The sequence below is a fragment of the Notolabrus celidotus genome, chromosome 10 (genome assembly GCF_009762535.1).
Source record: "Notolabrus celidotus isolate fNotCel1 chromosome 10, fNotCel1.pri, whole genome shotgun sequence".
Taxonomy (NCBI): domain Eukaryota; kingdom Metazoa; phylum Chordata; class Actinopteri; order Labriformes; family Labridae; genus Notolabrus; species Notolabrus celidotus.
Window position 1 is genome coordinate 30145396 of NC_048281.1, and position 23274 is coordinate 30168669.

The 23274-nt window shown below is 42.0% G+C and overlaps 1 protein-coding gene across 3 annotated transcripts in view; it reads right to left on the minus strand.

Moving 5' to 3' along the window:
• The window catches only part of si:dkey-91i10.2 (uncharacterized protein LOC555224 homolog), a 105382-nt gene extending 86299 nt beyond the window's left edge, over positions 1-19083 (minus strand). The window contains exons 1-3 of one of the 3 annotated variants that reach the window (XM_034693179.1): positions 18793-19069; positions 7542-7650; positions 5453-5511 (exon numbers count right to left, since the gene is read on the minus strand). The gene's annotated coding sequence lies outside the window, so the exon portion shown is untranslated. Of the gene's footprint in view, positions 1-5452; positions 5512-7541; positions 7651-18792 lie in introns of all 3 variants that reach the window. The other 2 variants (XM_034693180.1, XM_034693178.1) reach the window with 2 other exon arrangements.
• Positions 19084-23274: the final 4191 nt, after the last annotated feature.

A 23274-nucleotide genomic window follows, 5' to 3' on the forward strand; every position in this document is an offset into this window, starting at 1 on the left:
TTTTAAAAGGCTTTAAACCTTTATTGGCGGGGACAGCTGGAACGACAGAGACAGTAAATGTGGAGTGAGAGTGGGGAATGACATGCACCCGGTCCTGGAGCAGGAATCGATTCCACGTCCAGTTCAACAAGGACCACAGGGGCCTGCTGTACCAACTGAGCTAAACCAGTGCCCCATTAAAGTGATAGTTAACAAAATTTCATACAGTTGATGGAAGAAAGCAAAGAATGTATAAAACATAGGCATAGTCTCATTGAAGTCTTTCATTGGTTTTCTGAAGAGGTGTAAGGAAGTCCAAAGATGGAAGTTGCCACATTGGAAACGCTGCCTCCACCTGACTTTCAAACAAAGTTGAAACAAGCAAAGAGGTGGAGCTGAGGCGGGGTTTGAGCCTCGAGGCAAACAGCTATAACGTGCTCCATGTCAGTGCACTCAACCAGGTCCCTAAAAATGCAAGGTTATGCATAACTCTTAGCTTTAAAGCTGGGGTTGGTAATCAGATTTAGATACACTTTTTGTCATACTGGTTAAAATGATCTTTATGTCCTGATGGCAATCAATACATGATGTGTTCTTAAAAAAGAGTGAAAAAAAGCTGCTATCTACAGCCGGAGTAAACCTGGGAAAACACTAACCTATCACCGTTTTTTGGCTCCCCAAATTTTAAACCAATCAAATCCCGTCCAGCCGTTCTGCCCTCCTCCTGCGTGTACATTTCCCCGGCGTGCACTCCTCTGAGTCCCCGTCTCCTGCCTCTGCTTCCCCTGACTCTACTGACTGCCCCTCTCGCTCGTCCTCGGGCCTGTCCCCTCTGACCTGATGAGGTGCTTTGCTCAGGACTGTAGTCCGGATCAGAGTCTAAAAAGCTCTCACCAACAAGCAGAATAATTAATGACGTTCAGTAAGTCCTACAGAAAATATATATTTATTGTAGCGCCCGTCCGGACGCTGTAGTGATGACGAGCCGATTCGTGAACACGTTGAGCTTTAATAACCGGTCACTGTCGGCCGTGATCACGCCAACCAACAAAACAACAATCAATGTTTGAATGAATGAAGAACTTCTCCTCTTGTCTCTCCTCTCTCCCACTCGCACACTCTACACCTCTCCTGATGCCTTCACTGACCGTCAACACTGTAGGAATTAAGAACATCTACACTGAACAGGTTTAACAAACAGTAGAGCTATTACAGTATTATATATGTGTTATAACTTTTCTCCTGATATCGTGTCACCGGTACAACTGGATAATGCTAGCATGATAGTTGTGAGTACTAACAGCAGCCATGTTTGTTTGTGTTTTTAACTTTCACTATGATAATGTTTTGGTGAGGACCGGTTTTGAAACAGTCACGATCATATGGTCAAGAATCAGCGGCGCTCGTGCATGTGAGCGGGGGGGGGGCGTCGTTTTGGAGGAGCTCCGAGGGAGGAGGGGAGGGGTTAGACAGAGTCATGAGGAAAAGCTACATTCAACTTCATGCTGGTTTTCCGAGACTACCAACCCTAGCTTTAATATCATCAAATCAAATGAGTTATGGAAAGATATCACCCTGGTCTGTGTTATAATAACAAAGGAATGATCTAAGAACACCAATACCATTTTCTGGACCATGTTGTAAACATGTTTGCTTATTTGGAAGTTTAATATAGGCTCTACTTTAGGCTCTACTTCAACCTCTAAAATGTCTTTCCTTGGGTTTTGCAGCCAGCCTCAAGTGGACACTCAAGGAACTGCAGATTTTTGCAGTTCTTCTGTTTCTTCATTTTTCAATTTAGGAGACAGGCTTGGTAGAAAGTGTTTGTCAATCAATCATCAATCAATCTTTATTTGTATAGCGCCAAATCACAACAAACGTTATCTCAAGACGCTTTTACAAACATAGGAGGTCTAGACCACTCTATGTCAAATTATGAACAGAGACCTAAATTCAAGACAGGGTAAGACTCAGTCTGACCCCACCTTAATCCACCATGAGCATTGCACATCGCAGTATTTAGCTAGTTACAGTGGTGAGGAAAAACTTCCTTTTAACAGTCAGAAACCTCGAGCAGAACCAGACTCATGTTAGACAGCCATCATGCCTCGACGAGTTGGGTCTGGAAAGACAGATAGAGGGGAGTAAGAGAGAGAGGTGATAGTGATGAGACGAGTCGTAGAAGCTGTTGCCGCTGGAATCCAGCATGTCCGTATCAGCTGGAGTCCAGATCGTCCACAGCAGTTTGTGGTTGCAAATAAGTACAGGAACTGGAACCACACTACATAAACCACCAGCATTGAAGTAAAGTACAGCTGTGTTTAGTAATCAAGAGGTTATAATGTAGGTAAAGCTAAACTGTTGCAGTAAATGTCAAAGAAAACAAGATCAGCACAAAAAGATTCCCCTGTTTTCTGTGCGCTCAATTGCTCCAGCGTTAGCTGCTGTAACGAATGCTGATCACCACAGTCTGCAAGGTAAAAAATGTTCAACATGACCTTTCAGATCAAGTCTGTTTTTAGAGCCAATTATATATTTGGCTTCACAGGTACGTTTTAATGCCTGTGAAAATAAGAACAAGAGACTCTGAAAAAGAGGACAAGAGAGGGCTTCATCAGAACATCTTCTCCTAAATTATGGAGCTATTTCTATTTCCAGCGCTTCATGGGGGAGGGACACCAAAGTTTAATCCATATTTCACCAACTAAAATATCTAAAAGCAAAGCAGAGGAGTCAGCTCCGGGTGCTGCTGATCAGCTAACCAACCTCTTAACTCAACACAAGCTGCTGAATCAGCTGCTTTCAGGATAATCCTCCCTGCTGGTAAATATGTGCTCTGACCCTTTATGGTCCAGGGGAAGGTGGTTGGCATTTTAACACATCTGCACACACACACACACAGAAACACACACACAAGCAGAGGCATCTTCAATCTGTCAGGTAGAGCAGCGCTGAGGCTTTCAGTCTCATTAACATTCTGCATCTGGCTTCAACACACACATACACACACACGTACGTACACACACATACACACACACACAGCACAATCTCCTCTGAGGGAAATGTATTGTGCGGTAAAATGCTGCTGCTTCTACTATATGGATGGAAAATGTGAGAGAACAATAGCTCACTGTGTGGCTCCGTCATTTCTTGTTCTTAAAGAGAAACGCTACCGGACTAAAATCCACTCAGTCAGAAAGCTATTTCTGTTTTATATTTATTTTGTGAACAGACTCTGATGGGTAATTACTTCAGGGGGAGCTACCAGGAAGGATTTGGTGAGTGTTTCTTGTTGACAGAAAATACTTTTCTGTTTTAAAAAGCTGCAGTCTGGATCTGTTGTGTCCATCAGCTGACATGATGTGTAGCAGTTTCATATGGCTCTTACATACTGCCATTTCTTTTTTTTAAATTATATTGTTGGGCATGTTTGCCTTTAAAGGTGACATATCATGCAAAATTGACTTTTTAATGGTTCTCTACCTGAAATATGTGTCCCTGGCATGTCTACAAACCCCCCGAGAATGAAAAAAATCCATTCTGCCCCTGTTTTGATTTCTCCATCTTTCTGTAAATGTGTGTGAAACGAGCCGTTTCAGACTTCTGTGTTTTTGTTACGTAACAACAATATCCGGTCTGTCACGGAGTCAGAGGTCGGAGCTTGTTCAGCCCATAGGCTGTATAAAATACAACTCAACTCCTCCTCCGTTTTTCATTACCTGCACACGTGTGCTAACAAGGAGCTTAGGAGGGAGGCATGCTAGTTGTAGGCTGTCTTAATAAACACAAAGGTCAGTATTACTCCCCACGTCTGCAGATTTGAAGATCTAGTGGATGATTTTTATTTGTCATGGATAAGTGCTAGTGCTAATTAGCATAGCCACATAGCTACATGTTCATTGCTGTAGCTGTGTACCAAGACACACGTCGACATACTGACAAATAAAACAACAAGAAACACTATATCTGTGACCAATCCTTCAGAAAGGTCCTGCTGCCTTTCTGGTAGAGGTCAGTTTTACTCCCCACGTCTGCAGATTTGAAGATCTAGTGGATGATTTTTATTTATCATGGATAAGTGCTAGCGCTAGTTAGCATAGCCACATAGCTACATGTTCGTAACTGTGTACCAACACACACGTCGACAGACTGATAAATAAACCAACAATAAACACTAAATCTGTGACCAATCCTTCAGACAGGTCCTGCTACAGGCGCCTCTCCGTCAGGATCAGATTCTGGATCAGATTCAGAGGGTTGAAGTAACGCGATCTCTGAGCAGCCGTGTATATTCAGCCAACATGTAAACATTAGATCAACGTGCTGGAGAGCTGAGGCACATCCACTTCCCGAGGGGGCGTGGTCAGAGAGAAAACAGAGTGTTCTGAGGAGGACTGAAGAAGAGGGCTTTTCAGGCATGCCAAAATCTGATTTCAAAGTGTTTTTTTGAGCATAAACTTTAAAGACATGTTTTGGGGACCTCTTAGACCAATATATATTGATGAAAAAAGCGTGATATGTCACCTTTAATGGACAGGACAGCTAAAGACAGCTAGGGAAATGCGAGGAGCAGGGAGCAGGTGAAGACATGCAGCAAATGGTTGAACCTGCAACTGCTACGACGAGGACCATGGCCTTGGTATGGTCCAAAATTGTATATGCATTTTCCAAGAGCAGTCAAACACATAAACACGTAGGGTGAATATATATGAACGCTAACACCATGGGCAACAAGTATGCACTGTTTTCTGTACAGCCTGTAAATGAGTACTAAATGATATTTTTAACAGTTTCTTATGATAAATCTGACATATCTCATGTTTTACTTTCTTCCAGCATTCATCCCAATGTGTGCGTCCTCTGAGAGGTATAACCTTAACTCTGGAGCTCTCATCCAATAATATTATTATCTGGATTAGCCCACATAATCCATTCAGGTTCATTACTCTGGTGGTATTAGCATACAGCTTTACAGACCTGCAATTGTCATTCTCAATCAGAGTCATAGCTGTGGATGGAGCGGCATGTTTAAAGTGAAGTGTAATCCTAAACTCTGAAAAACAGGTAAACAAAAGGAAATAACAAGTATGTGTTTTTTTAACCCACTGACTTCTTCTCCATCTGTTTTTACTGCATCTTGTTTTTGCACTTCTGTATCTTAAGTGACTGTAAGTCACACTAGGTGAGCTCTTTGAAGTTACCCAGCAGCCAGCAGCAGCTTCCCGTCCGTGCATTCATTTTTTAAAAAGCATAACCTGCCTGATAGCCTGTGGCAGAGTAAAAAGCTCCCTCAACGTGTGACCTCTCCACCCATCATCTGCTGTAACCGTGAGTAAAGCTGCAGACTGGACTCCAGCTGTGCTCACTCTCCATCCTCATCCGACCGTTTACCTCTCCTTCAGTAACGACCTCGCTCTCCTTTTCTACACCTCTTTCTCCACGCTACATGCTCTGATGTTCCACTCCATCTTACCTCTGGCCAGACGTGCATTTATCTCGCTTCCATTCATTGCTTCTTTCTTTTCTTCCTGTCTGAAAAGGAAAAATAATTGGCTCGACCGGAGATAAAGGAAGCAGATCACGCATGAACACCTGTGTGGAAATGTGAGTGGAGCAGATTCAGAAATTTCCCCTGAAAAATGTAGAGACAAGGATTCAGAGAAGTCTCTGCTTTGATTGTACATCACATAAAACACCTGGTGGGAAGCCAGAGGGAGTTCACGCCACTGCTGCTGCAGAACAGCTATTGTCTGGAGATGTAGAGGTGCATTTCTGTTGGTGTTTACGGTTACATTAGCGTGTTGCAAATTACTGAACAAGTCTGCTTTATGGGCAAAAACAAACTAACTGCATTATGTAACTCCATATTATAAGAGAGGCATGGTATGGATTTGAGACAATACAGATCACAGATAATACCCTGCTCCTGATTGATGATACTGATTAGAGATTACCCATGTTTTGTACATTTCTGTATTTCAGAATGTGTCGTTTATGCACACCTGAGGGTAAGAAAGGCTAAGATTGAGTGAGCAAAAGATGCATGCATATGATACGCATCCATCCATACAAATGATCTGAACTGTATAAAACCTGGATGTAGCCTCAGTGATGTAACCCACTGGTTTCTGAAGTACATAATTTTGAAGCCTAATGATAATGGCAGCCATAGTGGAAATGCTGACTTAGGGTGCTTCTCAAAGCTCTAAACTGCAGTCTCCTCACTCCTCGCTCCTCTGCCGAACCGGAAGTACTTACCGACCCGCCATTTTAACTTGCGTCCCAAAGCTCTAAACGCTGCTGGAGGAGAGAGGAGCGAGGAGCGAGGAGACTGATCCGAGGAGGGATAATCGAGGAAACACAAGAGCAGACTTTGCGGAAGTCTTTTCTCTGACAGACACGCCCCCTTATCGGATATCACTCACCGATTGGACGCTGCAGCGGCTCGGACTTAACCGAAACTTAACATCAGCTGAGTTTAATAACAGGGAAAAGACGGACCTTAAAACAGTCATTAAGGGCGCCCTGAAACAGATCATAAACAGCCGTCTAAACAGTCTGTATGTGATGAGCTGAGATTACAAAGTGTTTGATGTGAGTTTTAAACACAAAATACTGATCGCAAAACCATAAATTCAACATTACAGATATATCAATGATCAGTTATTCCTCCTGTTAGTTTCTCCATTTGTTCTCATTTTTTTTTCATGAAGAGAAGTCTGACAGTAAAGTTTGTCTGTTAGTAAAAACACTTGTTATATTTCCTGTCAGGTTAATACAGTTTCATATGAGGCTGATCATTAATGAGCACGGGGTTTGAAAAGAGTTGCTTGGTTTCTATTTTCCCTTGAAGTAATAAATAATTTAATTATGAGGCATTTTACCGATGAATCGATCCGTGATGCTTTAGGACAGAATAAACAGAGAGCTGATTCTCTTCATGTGCAGGTGTGTGTTAAACAGGTAAACACAGAGACAGAGCTCTGTTACTGTTTATATTGATCAGAGTTATTACAGTGAACATGTGTGTTAAACAGGTGTGTGTTAAACAGGTGTGTGTTAAACATGTAAACACAGAGACAGAGCTCTGTTACTGTTTATATTAATCAGAGTTATTACAGTGAACATGTGCGCAGACACAAACAGCTGTTAAAGCCGTCATCACAAACCGATGTCGCTTCACGTGACGCTCTGGAGGAGAGGACGTCTCATTTCTCTAAATACAAATCTCCTCTCTCCTCTCTCCTCTGGTTTCATTTCCTCGCATCTCTGGTGGGCGGGACTAAGACGCGATTAAGAGACGCGAGGAAGAGACGCGAGGATGGACGTTTAGAGCTTTGAGAAGCACCCCTAGTCAAACTTTCTGTTGATCCAGCAAGAGGCAAAGAGGTAGACCGGAGGTTGCCACTTTGTTTGGAGTGATGATGTTTACTCTCCCAGACAACTTATTTGGTTTCGTCTTGATTGCTGCCATTTTTTTTCATGACACAGAAAAGCTTCAAAATTCAGTCTATTTACTGCCGATTTTATGCCGCAGAACAAACAGGAAGAAATCTCATTACCTTCTGCAGAGCTTGTTTCAGTCACTTCACCAAAAACCCATTCAGAGAACTCATGTACTCGAAGACTTGATGGGTTCAAGGCTGATAATGAATATCAGTTCTTGGGTTTCTGGTGAGATAGAAGACAAACATGTAACTGCTGAGGCTCATACATCTCTGGTCTGGTGCCTCCATCTGCATACCAAGCAACCCTGCAAGCCTATCATCTCCAAGGCTGAGAGATGGATGGTTAGAGTCTGTGTTTGTTTGTGGGGAAGAAGTTGGATAAACTGTCCTTGTCCTTCACATCAGACACTTTTTTTAAAAGCTGCTGCATGTGTGTGTGTATGCGATGAAGGGAGACAGTGTGTGTGTGTGTGTTTGTTTGAGGGGATCTCTCAGCACAGGCAGCCTTGTCAGACTGACAGAGCATTGATGCTAAGCGCTTGTATTAGCATTTTATCAAGTGACCTTCCTGCTCTCCAGCCTGCCTCGCAGAAACTGTTTGCCTTTCCACTCCAGCCTTCGCTCATCCTCACAAAAGGCTCAAAAACTGAGATCCATGGCTCCCACTTTGAGCAGTATTCATATCTGAACTACATGAACTCACAAACCATGCAGCCACATTCATAGTCTGTGTGTACATGCAGTGTAAAGGGGTATAATTAACTGTTTCACCTCCTGCAGCAGCGTTTTCTCCACACTCTCCCAGAGGCTGTTTATTGTTGTCTCAGCTGCCTGATTGTTAATTACTCCTCTGGTAATTAGTGCTTGTCCATAATTGGGATAGGGACTCCTGACTGTCATCAACCCACAATGCCCTTTGTTGATTGTCAGACGGGGGAGGATGGGTGCACACACACACACACACACACATACAGAGGGACACACTGTCAGTCATGCTGCCTTCATGTGCTGCATGCAGCTGTGACTGATGTTGTAACAGGACACAAGGGGATGAGTTACACTTCATCCAGAGAGCGGGATGCAAGAACAAAGGAGGACCTCAGGGGACAGCGGGTTCAATGTTTGAGGTTTGATGCTCATTGTCCGCCTTGAAAACACTCATCATCATCACTAAGCTTATTTATGTTATTACTCTGCAAATGAAAACTTTTATATCAGAGACCTCTCTGACTGTGCAGCGTGAAGGCCGGATTAGTGACATTCCTCTCGGGTTTTTTCATGCAGGAGTATTCATGGCGCTCTTGAATCAAGGTGGCGTTCTTCTCATCAAGGTGGCGTTCCTGTCATGAAGGCTGAGAGGGCTGAGTGCCTTTTGACTGACGCCTGAAGCAAATTAAAGGCATTTTCAGTGCATTTGTCAAGACGCCATCATTCTGCTTTATGCTATGTTAAAAATGTTCGTGTCTTACAGAAACGCTGCAGCCTGAGACGTGGTGCACATTTCTGATCATCAGAGGTGAATCAAGCCAAGGTTTGAAAGACTTCAAGAAGAAATCTTGAAGATTATTTCATTGGAATGTCACAATATTACACTTTCCTGATAGTCCACGGTACAATATATATAAAAAGACTTGGAAAAAAGTCCACACATCCATGGTGAGTGAGGTGCTCTCTGCTTAACTTCAGCCTTCGTCTCTTTGTAGGGAGCATCTAATAGTGTTTGACTGAAGTATAGCCGTGATGCTAATTTATACTTTGGCTCCAGTGTGTCTGCTAACCTTCTGAATCTTTCGTTATTGACCTCTGAAAATGTCTGAACATCTTTGGTGATATATTCAGCGATACATCTTGGGATCTCTTGAGCTCTTGCACTGTTCCAGGATGTGAGACTCATGGCCAAATTCCATCCAGATCCTTGCCCGGTCTGTCTCCAATCCGTCAGGGCACCGGATCCGGTTTCTATTCTAGTCAATGTGTTAACTTCCACTGGATCCACTCCGTTGCGTTTCGGCTGCTTCTTTGATCCGGCAGGTCGGAACGCAACGGATCAGCTACGCAAGACTTCTGACAGAGCACGACGCATCAATTTAAACAGATTTAGATTGAGCAGAAAAGGAAGTCAGGCACCAAAACAAAATTAAAACATCTGGGTAATTTTCAGAATAAAACAATGTGTTATCATTACATCATTTTTAACTTAGCTATGACAACAAAATGTCATGATGAGCGGAGGCAGGCCTGGAGTCAACAGGTCAGAGGTTTTCAGAGGACCATAAAGACAACATGGATGAGGAGAGGAGGAGGAGAATCCTTGATTCAGAGATTACCGCGGGAAAACCTCGGTCACATGACTCCAGCTGTCCGGCGGTCCTGCTCCGTGCTGCGTTCCAAAAACGCAACCCCCCAAAAACCGGACAGGTATCTGGTGGAAGTCCTGTGTCACCCTAACCCTTTATTGTCTTTAAGCCTGACTGGATTTGTTCCCCTCACATCTTCTCAAATCTTTTCAGGAGACAATTCTTCAAGTGGCTCCTCACAGTACTTGTATTCCCTGACATGTAGGTCATCACAGTCTGGTATTCTCTGCTGTTTGTCCATAACCTTTTCTCCTTTCTTCAGATTTAGATGTTGGAGCACCCACAATTTACCCACTCTCTCTGTTCTCCCTCACTGCTAACTGTAGTGTCTGACATTTTTGCTGTACTACACCTGAGGCAGTGAGCAGTGCGCATGATAGCACCCATGGAACAATGGTCTGTGTAGCCCCCACTTCCCTCCAATCTGCTTCACTATGGCTGAAGCAAATCTACACCTATCATTTCAGACCATCACAGGTCCACGACTCCATGACAGTATCAGGACACTTTTGTTCTCATGTTATTGTAAAATTGACAATAGCCTTACATCCCTATTATGTCACAATTTTTTTGTCTCCTTGGCACCACATGGGGATAAAGGTATGCATCTAACAACAGGACACCAAACAGCCTCTTTGCAGACAGTTTTGACTATTTTTCTTTAATAGAACATCAAATTTATTTCTCATCCCTATGTTTTTTGCTCACTTAATCATCTGCAACCTGTACAATGTTGTTTCTTTGTTTGGCCAATTTAGTGCTAGCTCGACAGAGACCAAAGAAAACAGTACACAGCTTCAACTCTTTCTCCAAAGGACTAACCAAAGCTGGGTTAATGGCAGACAATTACTCAGCTGAAAATCTTCAAGATCGGAAATTAAAGGTGACATATTATGCTCTTTTTCATCAAAATATATTGGTCTAAGAGGTCCCCAAAACATGTCTTTGAAGTTTATGCTCAAAAAACACTTTGAAATCAGATTTTGGCATGCCTGTAAACCCCTCTTTTTCAGCCCTGCTCAGAAGAGGCTGCTTTTCTGTGTCTGTGCCTTTAAATGAGAATGAGCTCTCTGACCACGCCCCCTCGGGAAGTGGATGTGGCCTCGGCTCTCCAGCACGTTGATCTAATGTTTACATGTTGGCTGAATATACACGGCTGCTCACAGACCTGCGTTACTTCAACCCTCTGAATCTGATCCAGAATCTGATCCTAATGGAGAGGCGCCTGCAGCATGACCTTTCTGAAGGATTGGTCACAGATTTAGTGTTTCTTGTTGTTTTATTTATCAGTATGTAGACGTGTGTCTTGGTACACAGCGACGAACATGTAGCTATGTGGCTATGCTAACTAACGCTAGCACTTTTCCATGAAAAATAAAAATCATCCACTAGATCTTCAAATCTGCAGACGTTGGGAGTAAAACCGACCTTTGTGTTTATTAAGACAGCCTACAACTAGCATGCCTCCCTCCTAAGCTCCTTGTTAGCACACATGTGTGCAGGGAATGAAAAACAGAGGAGGGGTTGAGTCGTATTTTATACAGTCTATGGGCTGAACAAGCTCCGAGCTCTGACTTCCTGTTACAGACCAGATGGCGTTATGACGTATGAAGGACACTGAAAACTGAAACGGCTCAGATCAGAACAGGGGCAGAATGGATTTTTTTATTTTCAGGGGGTTTGTAGACATGCCAGGGACACATATTTCAGGTAGAGAACCCTTAAAAAGTCGATTTTGCATGATATGTCACCTTTAACATCAATATAATGCAATAGGAATGATGCTGCTGCACATGACAGGGCTGGTTGATATCATTCATGTACCGACCGTACTGTCAGTACTGACCTATTCTCTGGAAGATCATCAGGGCTGGAGCCAACCCAGTTTACGCTGGCTGAGAGACGGTGGCTCTCTGGACGGATGAGCAGTAAAACGATAAAAGATAGACTTAGATTTAAATCCCTGATCACTTACCCCTGTATGAAAAACAAAACATCTACAAGGAGGGATCCACTCAGCTTGAAAGATCCAGAAAAATGCTGCAAGGTGGCTTCAGTAAGATTTCTTTTCAGCCATATATCAATCAATCAATCAATCAACCTTTATTTGTATAGCGCCAAATCACAACAAACCTTATCTCAAGATGTTTTTACAAACATAGGAGGTCTAGACCACTCTGTGTCAAATTATGAACAGAGACCCAACTTCAAGACAGGGTAAGACTCAGTCTGACCCCACCTTAATCCATCATGAGCATTGCACATCGCAGTATTTAGCTAGTTACAGTGGTGAGGAAAAACTTCCTTTTAACAGGCAGAAACCTCAGGCAGAACCAGACTCATGTTAGACAGACATCATGCCTCGACCGAGTTGGGTCTGGAAAGACAGATAGAGGGGAGTAAGAGAGAGAAGTGATAGTGATATATGTGAGAATAATTCTCTGACATTGTTATACATCACATTAGGGCTGCTTTATGGAAAATCATAAGCATCATAACATTATTAATGTATCATTAAATTACCTTTATCCTGTCCTTTAATGGAATTTGTTCTATTTTAAATTACATGTAGCGTAAAATCACCAACTAGTCAGAGTTGGTCGAGCATATGAGCTGAAATTTGAATGGTTATCAATATAATTAGCACTACAAAGGATTTCAGGCAGCTCTAAGCATATTTAAGTCTGCACTGTAGTCATGTAGAGTGAGGCCATTTTTGTAAACTGTGCCAAATCCATCTCATAACACAAAGCCTTAATCCTTTAATGAGCGCAGTAATGACTGTTACTTAAGAAAATGGAAGTCAATGAAGTAAAGAAACACCTGATCTCAGCCAATAAGTTAATGGAATGTAATTATACTGTGTCCAGCCGAGCTGAGCGAGCTCCTAAACAAAACCAAGCTTACACATTAACATCAGAGGGCCCGGGGGCCAGGAGTATACCTGCCACACATTTCTGTGGGCTTACCCTCACAGATCGACCTGTCTTATTAGATCTAACGTTATTGACTCCTAGCTGTGTGTGTGTGTGTGTGTAATCGTGTGTGTGTATTCGTGTGTGTGTGTGTAGCAGGAAGCTGTAAGAGTCTGCAGGTCTACTGCTTGACCTTTTATCACATCACCTTACTGATTAAATCCCTGTAGAGCTCAGATAAGAAGCAACAAGACTACACTCCAGGAAAATCCAGGAGCTCCAGCAGCGAGGGGTCTCCCATTGAGTTTGACATTAGTATGTTTGTCACGTTCAATTACAAAGTGACAGAAATAGACGGTAAATCCATGTGGAAATATTTCTCCAAGCATATCACTTTCTGACTTTAGCCAGGATATTTGGAATAAGTCATGAAGTCAAACTGAAAAAGCCTCAGGTATCCTTTGGTTATACTAAGATGTCCTTTAAAGGCCTGTGTCCTCTGACAGTGTTTTTTGCTCTGGCATCACCCATGACCTCAATTTCAGAAAGCTCCCCACTAGCACTTGCTGTTGCTGGGTCACCCGGGACTTCCACCAGATCTGTGTGTGGTCCACCTCCAATCCGCTGCGGTCCTGCTCCGTGCTCTCTCGTCTGTCAACACCCACGGGTTGCGTTTTCAGAACGCAGCACAGAGCAGGACCGCCGGACAGCTGGAGTCATGTGACTGAGGATTTCCTGCGGTAATTACTGCATTAATGAATATCCGACCCCTCTCCTCATCCATGTTGTCTTCATCGTCCTCTGAAAACCTCTGACCTGTTGACTCCAGGCCTGGCTCCACTCATCATGACTTTGGTTTGTTGTTGTAGTTAAGTGAAATATGATCTGGTGATAACACAGAGTGTTTTATTCTGAAAATTAACTAGAAGTTTTAATTTGTTTTGGTGCCTGACTTCCTGTTCTGCGTCGTGCTCTTGCATCCGGCAAAAATAGAAGTCTTGTGTATCTGATCCGGAGGGCTCCAACCTGGGACGCACCTGGAACCCAACGGAGTGGATCCAGTGGAAGTTAACACAGAGACTAGACTAGAAACCTATCAGATCCAGTGCCATGACGGATCAGAGACAGATCGGACACCAGTCTAGTGGAATTTGGCCGTTATGATGGTTGTCCTGCATTATTTTCACCTCCCATTGTAGTGACAATTAAGAAATCATGTTGAAGCATTAACAGCAGCAGCTCTAAACCTTGATATCATACGCTCAAAAAGATGAGTGTGGTTCATTTCTCTCCCATAAGAGCCTCCGCGAATATTGCTGTAGATATCACAGGTCCCAGCGCCACTTGATTCTGATTAGTCCATAATGGATGATAAGGCATCTGCTAGTGTGGCAGTGATCCAAAAAGTGGAACTACAATATTTTCAACTGAGAGCGCTGTGGGCAGAGCGACTAAAAGAGCGCTGACGACAAGGGCGTTTTTTTTAGCTCAGGACACTAAATACTGGAAACACAGAACTGCAGGCTCAAAAACATCTTTGTCAGTGGACACAGGCCCTAAAGTTTGGTATTTTCCTACAAGAAGATTTCTTTCTTTCAAGTTAAATCTTATGGGCTGTTAATTAGAGAGGATAGGAGATTGGATAGAGCAGGAAACCTGGAGAGAGAGTTGGGAGCAAAAGGGGCCGCAGGTTGGAATTGAACCCAGGCTGCCAGCTTATGGATTACAGCCTCTGTACATGTGGTTAGTGGTATTAAAATGTAGCTCTAGCGAAAGTTCAGACAGGAAGACTATAAAGCAATCACAGCAGTTGTTTAACTCTCCTCTCCCTCGTTCAATAGCTCACCCGCTTCCAGCTGCACGCTCCGGAGCTGTCATTGGTTAATCAGCAGCTGCGTCATCCAATAGCTCAGTGGCGCGCCCTTATCGTCAGCCTATCAACTTTCTGCTGTCTTTTTAAATGCGTCTCTCTCTCCAGCTAGTTCCTCTTGCATTGAATGGTGCGCACCCCCCCACCTCCCCATCTCCACCTGGTCTCTGCAAGTCTTCAATTCCTAGGATCATCAACCACCACCACCAGTGTCTGGACTCTAGGGGGATTTCTTCAGCTGCCAAATTCACACATCCTACCCTCACAACATTATCCCCATAGAGTCCTTACGCCAAAGATTTCTGTCAAGTCTCATCATTCATTCAGTTGTAATAAATAATCTTTAATATTCAAATTGTGTCTCTCCTGATTGAAATACTGATAGGTGTCCTTTAAATTACTGTCCTTGCTAACCAAGGAAGCATTAGCACTAGCTGATAACTTACTGTTTGCTTAGCCTTCATTCTTTAGGGTCATTTCTGACTCCAAACACACACACACACATCTGATGAACTAACAAAGAAAACTTATTGATGAAGGGGGACAAAGCAAAAAACAACAACCAAGAAAATGAATTTCTGATAAGGTATGAAACCCTGAAAAGTATTAAACTGCCTGTCAACGAATCCATCGAATTCCAGCATACTCATTTAAAATAACAGACATGTGAAAAAGCCTCGGCACAAAATTCCTCCACACATGATTGAGAAGAAAATGGAAAACACAGTCATAATGAGCGCTTTACTGCCAAACTAATCCATAAGTCAAGATTTCAGTTCCTCTTAATGAGCCAATCATTTCAGCCTCAACCCGTTCACGCCAAACATTATGCAAGATCAGCAGTTATATGTTTTAAAGAGCACTAATACTTGTCTTTGTGAGAGCACCCATGGCAATTCAAATGGTTTTCCAGTCATGTGACCCTCATGGAAAAAAAATAAAAGACTAACTAAGTCAGTTTTCATCAACTATTTATGCAAAGAAAGCCTGAGGTTCATTATACACTACTTCCATTCCTGGAAAACAAAGAAACTGCTGTTAGTGCAAATGAGATAATTTGACCGTATTCATTAACATTAACTGATTGCAGCCTGGAAGTGAGCCAGAACTCCCATCAGCCCCAGAGGCATTTCCAGTCATGGCTTGGATGCACCTGCCTGCTGCAGCCCAGTCAACCCCAAAATGTTGTTCTGAAGGACTCCCTTGAGTGTGCATGAGACTCTAAACACTCCCACAGGGGAATGAGGAATAGCTGCACTGCCTCAGTATTTCATTTATTAAATGGCATCACAGAATATAGACTCATTGAGGCAACTTTGAACTGCTGCATTACAGTCTTCCATCATGGATATAACAAACCAACAGAAATCTGATCAACCAACATTGTTTTTAAAAAATCAAACCCTGCAGACACCACAGTTCATCCCACAGGGCTGAGAGACACTGAGGCTCTGTTCCGGCTGTCCAGACAATTACCAAAGGTGAGTCGAGTTCAGCCTGGCAGCTGTTTTCCCTCCTTTGATTCGAGTAATGATGTCATTTGAGTGGGAGGGCATCTGGAGAAGCAGAGATTAAAATCTGATTATCTGCGCCGTACACCTGAGAAGTCACGCAATCAAGACTTTGTTCGATTTGTTTATCAAAGGTTTTATCAAGATGCAATCGTACAATCAAGTCATTTATAAACTGAAATGATAAATTCCTGCAGGCTGGAGTTTCTCAAATGACAAAATTAGTTCAGCACATTGAGACTGAAAGCTCAAATCAGCTTGAGAACTGCGCTTGTTGCCCATTTTAGTGTCATCAATATATCAACTTACCGTCCTCACTAACCAACAAGTATCTTTGAGGTTGTTGTGTTGTTAAAATGAAAACACACTCCATTAATTAAGGGGACTATCTTTTTAAGAATTAATCACTTTGTATTTATTACCTGTGTGTGAGTCACAGACTGAGTCACAGGTCAAGAAGTGGAGCTGAGGCTACAACACTATACCACCTGTCGTCTAAGAAATTCACCCCCGTACAGTAAGTATGAATAAAGATATGAGCTAAACAGTATACCCAAAACCATTTCTAAGCAGGCTGTAAACATGTTAATGACTCTATTAGGTGGGGCATTTAAACACAGGGCCATGAGTGGACTCCTTGGCTTCTGCAGCCAGCCTCTAAGAAGACACCTGAGGAAGTGCAGCTTTTTGGACTTCTGCATTAGCTTTACTTAACGCTGGAGGTTGCTGCTTGGTTGCTATAATGTTAACTTAGAAAGAAATCCCTGTTCCCAAAAGCAATTGACCCTTTCAGCTCCCTTTAAACATTATGCAAAACTAGCTAACACTGACAAACGACTGGCACTCACCACTTCACAGATTCCAACGCAAACCACTACAAGCTTGCTCACCAACGGGAACACTGATCTCTCTTTATAGGAAACGAAACGACTGATCCACGTTAAGGCAAACAGACCCAAGCTCACTGCCCACTAGAACGACCACAGATCAGAAACAATCACCAGCTACAGTCAGTTAGTGACAATGATGAAGACGACGATGAAGATGATTAACCACCATTAGTAACTAATACGAACAAATACAAGGCTTCATTCAGTGGCTATCTAGCTAACTAACAAAGCTAAATACTTTCCTGAGTGTGCTTGTGTTGGTCCAGTTGTGTTGTAAAACTGGCTAATTTGCATTTTGTTAAATGACTTTATCAGCTAATGTTATGGAGTAAGCATGTAGTAGTGAATATGTGAGATTGCTAGCTTTCTTCGCATTTCCTCTGCTAGCATGACTTACAAAACTAATTTACAGTGGATACAGATGTTGTTGGTTTTAGCCGAAAATGCTAACTTCAATTTGCAAAGACATGTTGCAAATCCAAGATTTTGCATGACCACGTTCAGTCTTTCATACATGCATTGCTCCAGATGCTGATTCCTGCAAAGCAACAGTGCAAGCTTAGAGCAGGATGCTAACAGCAGATCACTTGGTGGCTGAAAGTGACAACCTTTTGAAAATTCCAAAGTAGGTTTGGGTAATCATAGACTGTAAAAAATATGGACGTAGTATCCGGGACGTCACCCATCTGTTTCTGAACGCTGTTTAGAGACCAATCGGCTGCGGCAGCCATATTGCTTCTGTCGAGCCAGTGTGACGTAAAGAGGCGGGCTTTGAGCCTCCTAGCCAACAGCTGCAGTGTTCCCACAGGCAGCTGTGCCTCTCATTGGAAGACTAGTAATCTCAATATCTTCGAAATTGCCGAATTAGAAAAAAATTCACCCCCCTCACAGTGAGAGGACATCGAGAAATTAGCTATTCAGACTACACTCATCTTTTGTACCAGGCTGTAAACATGTTTATTAATACTGCAAAGATCGTCTTTTCCCCATTCATGTGTATGTGACTTCCAGTACTTCCGGAGCCAGCCTCAAGCGGATCCTCGATGAACTGCAGCTTTTAACACTTCCGCATTGACTCATATTTTTAGACCGGAGGTTGCCGCTTGGTTGGAATGTACAGATTTGACTTCTAGCCAAATTAAACATTGTAACACTGTGATGAGAAACTGATATGTTCAGCTTAAATTCACAGTTTATTTTAAAGGTAAAGACATTGGAGGTTGCAGATAAGAGTTAGAAGATGCACATAATAATAAGATGGTCACAATGTGACTTCTGATATGAAATTATACCCAATAAATTACCCACAATGCTGATAATAATAGGCCTATGATTTAGCAGTCAGTTCTGTGCTAGCCCACCTCATGTCAACAGTCATAGGTTAGTGCAGTGAGCTTAATTAACAGGGAAATGTATTTAGAGCGTCATGTTTTTGTTTGATTTTTTACATTAAATGTAATGATATTTGGTACCAGCAATAAGATAATTGTACACCACGTGAGGACTACAAAAAACTCTGTCCCACCCCAATGCAAGCACAGTCACAAACTGTGGACAGAGAATTAAAATAGGTTCTTTAAACTTTAAATAAAGAGTATTTTAGTAGTTTGAGGTAAAAAAAATAAATAAGCACATGAGTATCAGTTTAAAATAAAACTGAGGACCACAAACACTCATATCTCAACAGGAGTAGTTCAGGTGCAAGACTGCATGTGGAGTAGAAACACTATATCCACAAGCAGCCTTTATAAAATCCTTGTTTGATATTTGATTTTATAACAAATTATAATTTGAGTCATTGGTCTTTATGTATGTTACTCACTCAGAGTTCCCTTCAGAGCGCTTTCACCTCCATCCCATCAGAGAGAAGAGGTCTTGATCCTGATCCAGACCGCAGGTTGCAGACTCGCGTCTCCTCAGATTGAAGAATCGGATGCGAGTTTCAGACCAGGATCCATGTAGACCGGTCTGTCAATGCACTGAGTTTAAAAGAAACACTGGTCGTTTTTTTTTTATTTAGTCTCAGTCTCTCCCTCGTACTGGTTTTGAGGGGTTTCACTGGAGGATCCTGGAAACACGACCTCTTTCTTTGCTGGGGTTCTCCTTGGGAACTGTGATGCCTTCAGGGGCTGCTCGTAAAATCAAGGCGCGAAGTTTCACATTTAGATTAAACAAATATGTTTTCATCTGCCTTATGACCACTAAATAATATAGTTGTGGTGCTTTAGAAATATAAAGAACATAGAAATATTATGAGTTTTTTGGCTGTTTTTCTCATGGTATTTTTTATTGGATGATTCAGTTGCACATTGTTTTGCATGATATAAGTAATTTTAGTACTATGATAACACTAACAATGAATTAAATGTGTGTTTAGGTGCAAATCAATTCCAATGCAAGTTTCAGTTCCCAGTTTAAAAAAAAAAGTTCTTGATGTTTTCATATCAAGAGGCTTAAAGTGACATGTGGCTGCCTCTGTGTGGTTACAACTTTTTAAAATAAGAATATACTAATACAGTCGAATAATGTTGCTGTGTGGATTTAATTAGATGTTAACCATACTTTTTAAAAATGTTCTGTTGTGATGATTTTGGCATGTTAAAGGGGAGATTTATTAATTCCGGACAGCAAGTGAAAGCAGCAGTGGCCATAGGACAATCGCTCTCACTCTGCTCCTGATTGGCTGAGATGGGAAAAAAGCAGGTTGTGGTCACACTCAGCCCATATGTCCCCCTCCTCAGCCCCTCAAGATCATGTTGATCTCTCTCTCTCTCTCTCTCTCTCTCTCTCTCTCTCTCTCTCTCTCTCTCTCTCTCTCTCTCTCTCTCAAATCAGAGGAAGACAAGTCTGACCCTGATGTGACTGACAGCTGCTGGCTCTCCCCTTCTTCTCCTTACTCTCACTGACCAGGACACATGGAAATCTAATCTTAGTACATTTTATAAAAGGAAAGAGTGATTTATTCACACTAATGGAAAATTGCAGCTTTATAAGAGACAAAATAAGAACACAGAGAAGAAGTCTGAGATGAGAGGCTGAAAGAAAAGCTCTTCAAAGTTTATTTTAGTCCCTTTCTCTGCACATTTTCACTCTGGGAGCAGTGACTGTAGGTTTTTGAGCCTTTGGAAAAATAGGCTAATACATCTGTAATGTGTGCCAGCGTGACAGAGCAGTTTTTCTTTCAATCTTATTTCTCAAATTGATTTAAAGTTGTTTGAATAACTAGTTGCAGGTTCCTTCTTTGAAGTACGTCACAGGCCTGAATGTGTGGTATGGTTTCAAGCTTTCTCTATAAGTGAGAATGTAACTGTAGGACCTTTTGTGTTCTTTGGCAGAGTAAAGACTTCTGGGCCTGTCATCTCGTCTCTTTCACCGCTGCTACCAGCTTACAACCCCGGACGGTCTTTTGGAGCCAGACCACAGTATTGTGAACTTGGAAACAGAAAACCTTACCTCCCACGGTCTGAGGGCAACCACAGTAACTGATATCACCAGGGCAGGGCAGCCAGTGTTTACACCCATCCATGGAAACGGACCCCTGCTGGTGTCTTTTCACTGGGGATACGGATATAGTGAAACAGGATGCCTATCCGTTTGCAATCAATCTTTTTAAACATGGCACTGACATCTTTTTAGATAGGAATCTAATTTCAAAATCAAAGAAAATTCAGCATTGAAAGCTTAAACATTGCTTCGAATAACCCATTTCTGTTGTATTATTTCTTCTGAGATTACTCCTACAATCTGATACTTGTTTCTTGCACTCAATGAACTTTACTCTATGATTCTTGCCCTATAAGCTAGAGGTCAAAGGTTACATAGCTGACTTATAAGCCCTTCTTATAAGCCCCCCGTGTGCTCAGTACCACTCTTTCCTCTCTGTTTTGATCCCTGTTTCAACTGAAAACATCCACATGCACACACCCTCTCCTCATGAAGTGCAAGTGGACGGGGGAGACCATGTTTTGACAATCAGCGATAATTCACTTGCGTAATCTCTGCATTTCCCTTGTCTCAAATGTTGATCCTCTAATGTTTGGAGGCAGCGGGGCATATGGTCTCTGTAAAGTGCAGACAGAGCAGGAATTTAAGGCTTAGGAATCATTAACAGTTTAAAGAAAGGAAAAGAGATTATTTTCACTGGTGCACAGAGACCCTGCAGCCCGTGGAGCTCCAAACTGCAGTCACTAAGTGTTACCGCAACAGTTCATTAAGTCTCTGACTGCAAGAGCTTCAGGACCTCCTCGCTGTGTGAGAGCTGTCCAAGCTAATTGGGTAATTAGGTTTACAGCTCAGCCCAGTGATGCTGCTGACTGGTTTAAAAGGTAGTCAGAGGGTCAAAGTTGAGAGCTGTGGGTGGAATTATGAATATTTGTTGTCACTTTTTTTCATTTTTGTAAGACTCCAGGGACTGACAGAAAGAAAATCAACCTATTCTCTCAGTAAAAGCATGTAGTATTTTAGTGAGAAGCACCTGCAGCATTAATAATATACACTTATGCATATTTACATAAAAGTAGGTCTAAATGGTGATTTCAAGGCAAACAAAGTTTTACCCAATGGCTCATGAAACTGGTCTGTTTTTTTAACAAGGATTTATTGATAAGGATTACATTTCCAAAGTTATGAAGTCAGCACATACAAAACTTAAGAATATCAAATATACCATGTAAAAGAATAATGATATGCATACTGAAGAATAAATAATGTAGTACTTTTGTGTCTATTTCCTGAAAGCTCCTGAAACAAGAAACAGAAGTATGGCTGAGCTATTTTGCCTTGATGATCCTTTGAGACACTTGTCAAGAGACAGTGTTTTGGTTATTTTTAACACCAGTTTCTTGACAGATTCTTTTTTTAAAGTTATATTTTTGGGGGCTTTTGTGCCTTTATGATAGGACAGCTGAAGAGAGACAGGAAATGTGGGGAGCAGAGAGTGGGGGAAGACATGCAGGACGTGGTCGCCGCCAGGAGTCGAACCGGTGACCTCTGCGACAGGGACTATAGCCTCTGTATGTGGGGTGCTTAGACCACGAGGCCACCAGTGCCCCCTGTTTCTTGACAGATTCTGACAATAAAAGCTAACCCTTGCATTTCAGCCATACATAGCTCACCTGCTATAGCAAAAATGCACCCAGAGGAAATATAGTAGTCTGCATATAAAGATGCATTGTTCTGATCAGGCAAAATAAATCCCTATCTTTGTCAAATGTATTTTAATATTGCATATAAAATGACCCTGCTTTGCTAACATAGTTTTGATTTGTTTTTACCACATTCAATGTTTGCATCATGAGCATTACCTGCATTTATCCTTGTCAAAAATGTGTCAATCTAATGTTATATGTATATTTACAGTTTTAAAAATTAAATCCAAGTCTTAATCTTGTGAAATGCGCAGTAGCCTACTATGCTGAGCTGAGTAGATAGTAAACTACATTTATCACACATGCTAATCCAGAGCTGTGGGAAGTGGCTTTCAGTCGGGGGTGCTGGAGTAAGAGGTGCAATTTTTTTTTTCTTTTGGCATTTAGGTTACTTATGCAACTGATAGGCTATAGCGCACCAACATTTTATTTTTATTTATCTGGTTTGAATACAAGCTTTCAAGAGAACTTTTCATTATAAATTCACACATTGCAACTTCCATACCCCGTTGTACAGCAAAGAGCATACAAGCCAAACCTGGTAAAACAGGCCCAAAAGGCAGTAAAGCGCATTGAACAGAACTTATCCAAATACGTTTAGTTTTTAAGCAGGCACACACACAGGGCCCATGCATCGGGTTATTTTAAAATGAATAATTATTTAAAATTGCTATAATTATTTCTCAAATCTTCCTCAGGCATTACATTTTCAGAAAATAATACAATAAAAAAAAAAAATGATTTATTGTGTTAATTAATGTTTTTGTTTCAACTTATTTATGCATCCAGAAAAAAACTGTGTGATGCCTTTTCCAACAGTGGGTGCTGCAGCACCCTCAGCACCCCTACTTCCCACGGCCATGTGCTAATCTCTAATCTCTCTCTGCGCTGCAGGACTGAGAGATACAGACAATCATTCATCCCTGCAGCCATTATGCAGCCTTCATAACTCTCTAGCCAATGGGAGATGAGCTGACAGACACCTGAATTACTTGTTTTATGTGATTTTTATAATTTGATCCTCCAGACACCTGAATTTCCCCCTTGGGAATTAATAAAGTACATTCTATTCTATTCTATTCCCTTATCTGAAATAATGCCTATGTGGCAACTTGCTCATATCTGACTGAGTCAGTCTAACATTTTGAAATAGTCAC